The 9,370-nt window shown below is 50.1% G+C and overlaps 1 pseudogene; it reads right to left on the bottom strand.

Moving 5' to 3' along the window:
* Positions 1-2,771: 2,771 nt before the first annotated feature.
* Positions 2,772-6,426, bottom strand: LOC121486329 (annotated as a pseudogene).
* Between the last annotated feature and the right edge of the window lie 2,944 nt (positions 6,427-9,370).

The raw sequence follows: 9,370 nt of genomic DNA on the forward strand, positions 1-9,370 counted from the left end.
AGACTCTCAAAAATGCTATCCCACCTTATCCCACCTGTCCTAGTAATCCTAACACTAGAACAAAAGCTCCAAAGACAAGATTTACAGCCTCAGGAAAGACCTCAAAACATCAAGCCTTAAGATTTAGGTTTGAGTCTCAGTTGTGTGACTTACTAATGATATAAACGATGTTACCATCTCTACTGACCTTTCAAGGATTGTTGCAATATTTAACCAAGAAAAACTACTTAAAGGTCCCGATAACAGAAAAGCTCTAAATTGGTACGAGCATTTTTAAAAGGTTAGGAACCCTTGTTTAAAAGGCAGGAGGTGATCTTTGAAAATCACGACAAACCTTTATTTACACCTAGAGGAACTGAGCATACTATTGATAAATGCTTGTGAAGGTTATGCAACACAAAGCCTAGGTGATGTAACATCATCATTAAACGTGACTGACATCACCACACACATCAGCACACACATCAGCGTACTCCTCCCCAGACCAAACACAGTGATCGTTAACTTATGCACGAGAGGCTAGAGTTTGTGTGTCAACATAGAGTTCCGCTGTATGTATTAATTCCTCTAAGTACTTGTGACACTATGTCAAGAGTTCAGCGGCTGAGTTTCACATAGGGCAGAGTGATTCATTGGGATTATTAGGATCCTCCTGGAATAACTTCCCTGAGTTGATTGCCTTTGACAGATCAGTTTGCTTAGATTAAAAAGCAATTGCTGCTGTCTAGTCAAATTTAAACACTTTGGCTAGGAGAAGCTGAACTCTAACTCTGTCCAATCTACAGAAACACCTTGCTGTGAAAAATACACCAAATATAGTGATATAAGGAGAAAACTGAGTTAGCAATACTCTGGGGTACAGTTTTATGATAATGTGAAAGAGCATAAGTGCCAAACAGAAGTGACCACAGGGATATGTGAGGGAGGGAAGAGTACATTGCTTTTAATTGCAACTATATCTGTGCCTTGTGCACAGCCCAGTCAGTAACAATGTTTGTGGTCCCACTCTGATCCACATTCACTACCATTAGACTTGGGATAAAATGGATCCAACTTCTGGGCTGAACAATGGAAAGTATTTGAGGATACAAGCATCTATCTCTTCCTTCCCCCTTTTGGAATGGACCTAGTAATTTAACTACTATCAAGAGGACTAAACTAGCAGGATGCTAAAATTTAAACCATCTTTAAAAAAATGAATGGAATATCTGACTTAAGTGAAATTTAAGCTTAATGCCTGAGATCACATTCCTAGCCTGCATGAATGGTAGATAAAATGGAGGCTGAGATGACGTTAAGCTGACATCCAACCTGTTTCTGGTGGATCAGCAAATAGAGTGCTGAAACTAGTGTTAGAGGGAAGTCTTATATACACCTTCCCTTTCATCACAGCTTCCTTTTATGTTTAGGCTCCTTGATATCTTTGAATATGGAGGCTCCCTGGGATGCTTAAAGCGGAGGAGATGAGAACTCTGGCTCCATGGGCTTCTCTCTTCTCAGGAATTTAAGTCCCCTAAGAATATAATCCTTGCGTGGACCCAGGCTACTGAAAACATAACATTGGTTATACAGTTTTAATTTTAGTAAATTCGTAGTGAATTTTTATCAACAAAGAGCACTGTTGCCATGTCATCTCTTAGTATATTTGTGGAGTTGCACAACTCCACATGTTCTAAGTTTAGACAACTTTTTTTTTTTAAGATTTTAGTCATTTATTCATGAGAATACACAGGAGAGAGAGAGAGAGAGAGAGAGAGAGAGAGAGAGGCAGAGACACAGGCAGAGGAAGAAGCAGGCTCCACGCAGGGAGCCCAACGTGGGACTTGATCCCGGGTTTCCAGGATCAGGCCCTGGGCCAAAGGAGGCGCTAAATCGCTGAGCCACCTAGGCTGCCCATAGACAACTTTTATTACCCAAAAGAAACCCAGGTACCCGGTAGCAGTCTGTCATGCAGAACACCGCACACCAGTAATCAATGCCAGGAGAGGACTCCAACTCCACGGAGGACAGAAAAGATCATTACAATGCCAGCCACCCTGTATAGAGTTTAAACACTTCTGTCCACTGCATCCTGGTATCAGAGTCACCAAGGAAAACACAACATAGCCAAGCATTGGATGGAACAATGCTTCTACTCACACAGAGGAGAGAAGAGATGACTTGGAAACTCCAGAGGGACTTGGCCAAATGCAGTACCATGGTGTACTGTTGTACTGTACATGGGGGACCTGTCCCCCAACAGCACCATGCAATGGCAGCCGGCCAGCTTGCTGGAGGCAACTCGGACAGGTCAGTAATCATCCTCAACCTCCTCTCCAAGTATATTTGCACCCAACACGCCTGAAGCCAACCCTATGAATCAGCTGCAGCCCAAAGAGGAGGGTGACTACCATGACATGTGCGTCTAGCTTTGGAGGGAGAGTGTGGGCTTAGAGGCTACTGGCTTCCTTGAGTGGAAGGTCATCGAGCTTCCAGACTGCCGGGCCAGCTGTGGATAGGAGCTCAGGGCCAGGCCCAGGGAGAAGCAGCTCTGCAGGTGGAGCCCGGGCACCCTCACTCTCTCCTGGGGTGACTCCACTTCTCCCCTCACCCTACGCAGCCGCCTGGCCCGGCTTCGATGACTGCCCATCCTCTGGATTTGGGAGCTCTCCCGAAGAGCACCATGAGCCGCAGCTGGTCCTGCGTGATGGAGCCCTCCTCTTCTTCAGGCCCAGGATGCACGCAGGGAAGTAGGGCTTGCTCCCGGAGAGACGCATCGCGGTGTGACTGGTTTAGGGGGAGAAGCCAAACTGTAACAGGTCCTGGGTGACGCCCCGAAGACAACGGCCTCCATCCAGAGGCGCTTGCTGGGCCATTGGACAGCGACCGCGTGGCGGGGGCCCGAGGGTGGGGCGGGGCCCTGGGAGGTGCCTGCGCACTGGTTCACGGCCTGCAGCTGCAGCTCCCGCCCGTGGTGAAACGCGGGCCTCCGGCAGCTCCGGGAGGCACAGCGGCTCCCCAGCCGCAGGGCGACCAGGTGCCAATGTTGGCTGGAGGCTCCCAGAGCTCCACCGGGACGCCCGGGGCTCGGCGTCGCCGTTGAGGGAGTTGCAGCGGGGGCTGAGGGGACCGCGGACGTTGCTAGTTGTTGCGCGGCGACTCACCTGCCGCGGGGCTCGGCAGGGCCTGGCACCTGGGCCGGGGTCGCTCTCCTTGGCTGGTCCGCCGCGCCTCAGGGCTTCCCTCCGACCCCGGACGAGCTCCCGCGAGTGGAGCTGGCACCGTGCGGCCCCCGAGGGTGCCAGCCCGGCCCCCACCCCGCGCGGGCCCCGTGGGGCTTGGCCCTCGCCTCCTCCTGTGGCCGTGCCGAGCCTTCCGTGGCCTCTGCCCCCGACGCAGGCCCTGTCCTGCCCACACCTGCCACCGCAGCGCCGCCAGGACGTCGGTCACCCATCCCTGCTGTGCCATCTGTGCCCGCGGTCGGCGGGGTCTTCCGGCCGGGCCTCCTTCTGCTCCTCACAGCTGGACTCGACCACGTAATGGTCCCAGGCGGGAGTGGATGGCGCGGATGTGTTCCAGGCACAGCCACCGCCGCTGTCACCGCAGCAGGGACTGCCTGGACCTGGCTCCTGGTTTCTGGAGGGGCCACAGCTTGCCACATCCTGCCGGTGCTTCTGCTTGGTGCAGCTGCGCCAGGGACTTATCTGCTTTGTGGTGGACATCGATGCTTTTGAGGCTGGCAGCATTGCAGACAGCAAAAGGCTTGGAGGACCGCAGAGCCCTTGGCACCGAGCGCCGCCTCCATGTGTAGGAGGGAGTGGCTGAGAAGATGCGGGGCTGCCCCAGCAGAAACAAGGAGCAGAGGCGACAGGTCCCAGGGGATCTGGCCTCCTCCACATGCAGCAAGCAGTCCTGGTCCCTGCCCAGCATCTCCCTGGGGTCACAGTAACCTTTGGCGGGGCACATGGGGCTCAGTAAAAGTTGGATGGCCCAGCAGAAGTTGCACTGCGTTTGCTCCACAAACACCCAGGATGAGAATAAGAGCATGTTCTTGGACATGATGACCCCGAGCTTGCAGAGGATGAGGCAGTCCCATGGCAGGAGGCAGGCACGTGTGTTCTGCAGCTTGGTGCTGAAGAGCAGCGGGTAGAAGCGGGCCAGTAGGTGGACCCAACTTGAAGATGCTGCTGTGGGCAGCCGCCTTGACTAACATCAACCAGAAGAGGAAGCAGAAGATGGCCACCTTCAGCATGTTGAGATAGGACTTGTGAGGGGTAAAGCTGGGCATGTGGTTGGGATCTCCCTGTAGGTTCCAGATGGTCGGTATTGATGCCGGCCTCTCCTTGATGTGCTTGGCAGAGAACACCTGCCACTGCTGGGAGGTGCAGAGCAGCAGGAGGAAGTCACTTAGGAGGTTGGTAGAGTTGAGGGCTCTGAATAAATTGGGCGGGTACAGCCAGTTGAGTGTGGAGCTCACAGGGATGGTCTGGCTCCGGTGCCACAAGTAGTTTATGCGCAGAGTAGGGGCAATGCCCAGGCACAGCAGGCACTGGTAAGGCGGTAAGAGTATCAGGAAGAGGCAGTAGTTGGCCCAGAGGCCAGCAATAGCCCTGAGTGCTGGTGGGTAAGGATAGCCATGCAGGATGACCATGACATTCCTGCACAGCCCAAATATGTTTATGGCCATCGGGAAGATCTCTAGTCCAAGTCTGTAGAAGAAGAATTAGAAGAAGAATTAGAAGAAGAATTAGAATTAGAATTAGAAGAAGAAAAAGGAGAAAGAAGAAAGAAGAAGAAGAATTTGAGGCAGTTAAGTAGGCCCCAGCTAGAAGAAGAAGAATTTGAGGCAGTTAAGTAGGCCCCAGCTCAGCCACTGGAGAACAGGTGCTGTGGGTGGTGATGTTCCTGGCATTGGTACATGGTGGCCTCAAATGGGCAGCAGCAGCAGGGTCTGTAGGTTCAGGAAGCCCTTCCACACCACCCTAAAACTAGTTAACAGGGTTAATGGGCCTCTGGAACAGCAAGAATTGATCTTTGTCTTCTGCAAGTTGGTGTTATTGAGGAAGGGCTCGGGACAGTTTCTGGAGTACTCATGGGGGCTGATGGTCTTGATAGACCATCTTGCACATGATGCTAATGCAGTTCCAGAAGGTGGACTGGCAGGAGGCCCTGGGCCAGAGGTGGGAGTAGGGTGGGGTGAAGGCCCACAGCACAACCAGCAGAAGGTTCCTCACCCACACCTCCTTCAGGGCCATCCAGATGGTGTATAGGACCACCACCTTGAAGACATGCAGCTTCAGTAGGCATCACAAGAACACCTGTACGTTGGCGAGGGTGTCCCAGAAGTCAGTGGCCAAGTTCCAACAGCTGCTTGGCCACCAGGCCCCACTTATTGGCTGTGGTTTCTGGGACTTGTGTGGCTTGGTGGGAGCCAGCTGTGCTCAGCCCCTGATCCCTGGAGACCTGCCCTTCCTCCTCGTGCACCAGTGGGGTCCCACCCAACATACACTGCCGGTGAACCCAGCGCAAGAAGTGGTGCCGGGTCAGAGGGCATGCATGAGGCTGATGAGCTGCATCAAGGGCTGGCGGAAGTAGTGCAGTGCAGGGAGCAGGGGAGTGAGAAGGAGCCAGGGATGAGAATGCCGGAGGAGAACTTGGACATGCTGAGCTGCTCTGGGCTCAGGCCCCCCACCTGCTCATTGGTGAAGCCCATCAGGTTGTGCCAATATACGGCAAAGTCATGCACCTGGAAATGATAGTCGGCGATGAGCACCAGCACAGTGTCGGCTCTGGCCAGCTGCCAGAGCACTTTGAGCAGCTTCTGCCACGGGATTTACTAGATGTGGAAGAGGGTGAGGCAGAGCAAGAGAAGGAGCATGTAGACGATCTTGTAGATGATGAGGTAGCTGGCAAAGCCGACCATGGTGGACGTGCCAGCAGACGTGTAGATACAGGACTTGGCACAGACACCTGCGACTGTTCCCCCAGACTCTGAAGTAGCATCTGCATGAGCTCTGTGCCTGCCATGGTGATCTCCAGCATGCATGGGGCCTTCACCTTCAGCAACTTCTCTGTGACAAACTGGTGTCGCAGGAGCCAGGTCAGGGTGTATGGCACCATGGCCTTGAGGTCCAGGCTGAGGTAGTGGGTGTTCTCTAGCCACAGCTGGCCAGGCTGACAGGGCCCAGGGTGGTGGGGAGCTCAGGACCCTGCTCCGTGGGCCCACATGTAGTGCAGGCCACACAGTGCCAACCTGTAGATTGGGATAGAAGGTGCTCAGAGCCTGGCCAGCTGGTGGCAGCTGCACACGGTCCAGCTGAGGCAGGCCCAGAGCAGCAGCATGAGGACATGAAGGCCAGCCAGCTGTGGTAGGTGAAGCTTCAGATGATCATGGTGATAAGGGCACACATGTACAGAGTGCTGGTCCATGATAACGTGGGCCCACATCTCTCTAGGCTCAGCCAGCCTGGGGCGCAAACTGGTGCTGCTGGATGCGGCTGTGGCCAGTCAGGTTGTGCCTGATGTGGCTGTCAGCCCTGTGAGCGTCGTGTGTTGGACAGCCTCCTCCTTCATGGCACCGGCAACCCTGGCCTGGCCCTGGGCCACAGTCCACCTTGTAGGCTCCACTTGTCATTCTTCCTTGCCCTTCCTTCCCCTGGTGCAAGGGGTGGTGTGTGCAGAGCTTCCAGAGTGAAATTCAGAAGCCTGACTGCAAGACCTCTGAAGAGGTCTTTAAGAGGTTGCAGTTCAAGGTGGAGGATCTGGAGAGAGGAACCTGGACAAAGATGGTGCCTTGGCCTTCTTCAGCATGATTGAATACTCTAAGTGGGCCAACCTTCTCGAATCTCTTTCAACAAGCACATTGGCAGTGGGGGCTGGCAGGCTGCCACTCAGGCCTGGGGTGGTACACCTGTCAAACAATAATGCAGGTGTCCTTTTTTTTTCTTTTAAATTTTTATTTATTTATGATAGTCACACACAGAGAGAGAGAGAGAGAGAGAGAGAGAGAGAGGCAGAGACATAGGCAGAGGGAGAAGCAGGCTCCATGCACCGGGAACCCGACGTGGGACTCTATCCCAGGTCTCCAGGATCGCGCCCTGGGCCAAAGGCAGGCGCTAAACCACTGCACCACCCAGGGATCCCCTAATGCAGGTGTCCTAAGGTGAGCCCAGGAAGGTCAGCTCCTGTGGACCAGGACAAACACTCACTTGATCTTTATGAATACACATTATGACAGCAGGCCCTCATGATCCTTCTGATCTTTTGGGTTTTAAGCAAGAGGTGTCAGAAAAGCTACCACTGATAACCAAGATAACTGGTTTGTGGTGGCCAATGGTTCACAACAATGTTGCTTTATGATCCTCTGACACTGTCTCTTCCTATCACTATGAAGCAGAATTCCCCAAGCATTGGATTGTTCATCCACTGGTAGGAAAGGTGACCTGGGGTTAGACCATCATGGGTAGGTTAGTTTTACCCTACTGATGATGTGGTGTTGCCGTGGTAATCCCACTTAGTACAAGAGGAACCTCCTTGTCATTTTTAATAATCCTAATTCTGAAATCCACTTGCACTTCAAACAAGTGTTTTGAGCTTCACACTTATGAATTTAATGCTACTTGAGTGAAAAGTTTAACAACAAACTAAGTACAGTCTTATTTAGACACTCAGATTTTGTTCCTGGAAGGATTTTGGAGATTATCTGGCCCATGGATTAAGCAGTAGCTACTCATTGCCAATCAATTATTGCCAGACTGAAATGAGGGCCCAGTGATGCTGGATCCTACAATTAAAAAAAAAAAAAAGAGTATAAATCTGGATATTTATGGGAAATATGCAAATTTTAAAGTGGCAGCAGTGAATTTAAAACTCTTTCAAGGCGAGAGGCTCTGCTCTTTTCGTTTCTTTGTATCCTACTTTGCCCCTCCTCATGCTGTGGAGCAGTGATAGATGTTGCTGAAGAGTTTAGTTGGAAGAATATAGGAGATTGTAGATCTTGCTAGATCTTAAGAGTGATACAGACAGGAAAAAAGTTATTAGCTTTAGCCTTTCAGTATAAATATTGGCTATTTGGAACCAGATAGGTATTAAGAAGTCATATCAATGAACTTTCTTCCTTTCTTAAACTTTCACTTTTGATCAATCAGTTGGTTATAAAGTTAGATCTTCAAAGATACTTTGTATTAGCCCTGGGACTTGTCCCTTCTATTCAGCTAGAATTTGACAAAATGCTTTAAGATAAAGCATCTATTCTGTTCAGCTCAAGTTTTAAGGATTGGTATCTTCTGGAAAGTAAGCTCTCCTAAGGAAGCTTCCTGGGTAATTTAACATTCAAGGATAATGGCCTGGGAAATACACCACGGAGAATCCAGCACCATTATTCAAAACAAAGCTCTCAATGTATTTAAAGCTATTCGTGGGGAAAAAAGAAACAAAGCTATGCTTGGAAGTGACTAAAGGTACATTTTTAAAATTGAGAGTGGGTGCCATGTTTTTTGGAGATAGAGATAGAATATCCCTTGTGATCTTTTTCTCTTTAGCTGAACTTGGGATTTAATTTCTCTCTTTTAAAAAAGAACTTGGGGCACCTGGGTGGCACAGTTAGTTAAGTGGCGGACTCTTGGTTTCAGCTCAGGTTGTGATCTCAGGGTCATGAGATTGAGCCCTGAGTCAGGCTCTGTGCTCAGTATGGAGGCTGATTAAGACTTTGTTTTCCTCTGCACCTGCCCCTCCACACCGCCCCCCTCTTTCTCTCAAATAAAAAAAAAAGTAGAAAAAGGACTTGGTTGAACATTTGGCTCTCTGAAGTATTTTGAGCTCTTTATAGATGACTGGCATAGTCCTTACTTAGTTTCCTGGTATCTCCCTTAAGATTTCCTTCCTGAGGGAACTTTGTCTCACAGCTGAAGAAGGAAGCCTCTGGCCGCATCTTGATGTTCTGGTGTGCGGTTGATCAGTCTTTTTCAAATCTCAGGAAAAGGCAAGGTGAAGTAGACTCCTAAGACTTCTCTTTTCTGCCTATAAATATTTAGAACCAGAAGCCTTTGAACCAACACAACCGGGTATCTAAATATGTTTTGCCAAGTAAGGTGATCCTTTTAAAATGGGACCATTTAATGGTGTAAATGAAAATTCTGAATATTCAGCATGGGAGAATGTGAGTTGCTGGAAAGCTCAAATAAATGTAGTCTAAGATTTTCTCTCCTGCAAAATTGAAGTGCTTTTACCCTTGTTTGTGACTTCTGTTTTGTGCTCTTTTTAGGCAATATAGATGTTTTTGTTCTTAATGAATCACAATTGAACTATATGTTTTATATAACCGTAGGTGACTAAAAGACACTTCTGAGAATTAGTGACTAGCAAGTGGATTTCATGTGTGAAGCAACATTTT

This window comes from Vulpes lagopus, chromosome 1 (assembly GCF_018345385.1).
Source record: "Vulpes lagopus strain Blue_001 chromosome 1, ASM1834538v1, whole genome shotgun sequence".
Classification (NCBI taxonomy): domain Eukaryota; kingdom Metazoa; phylum Chordata; class Mammalia; order Carnivora; family Canidae; genus Vulpes; species Vulpes lagopus.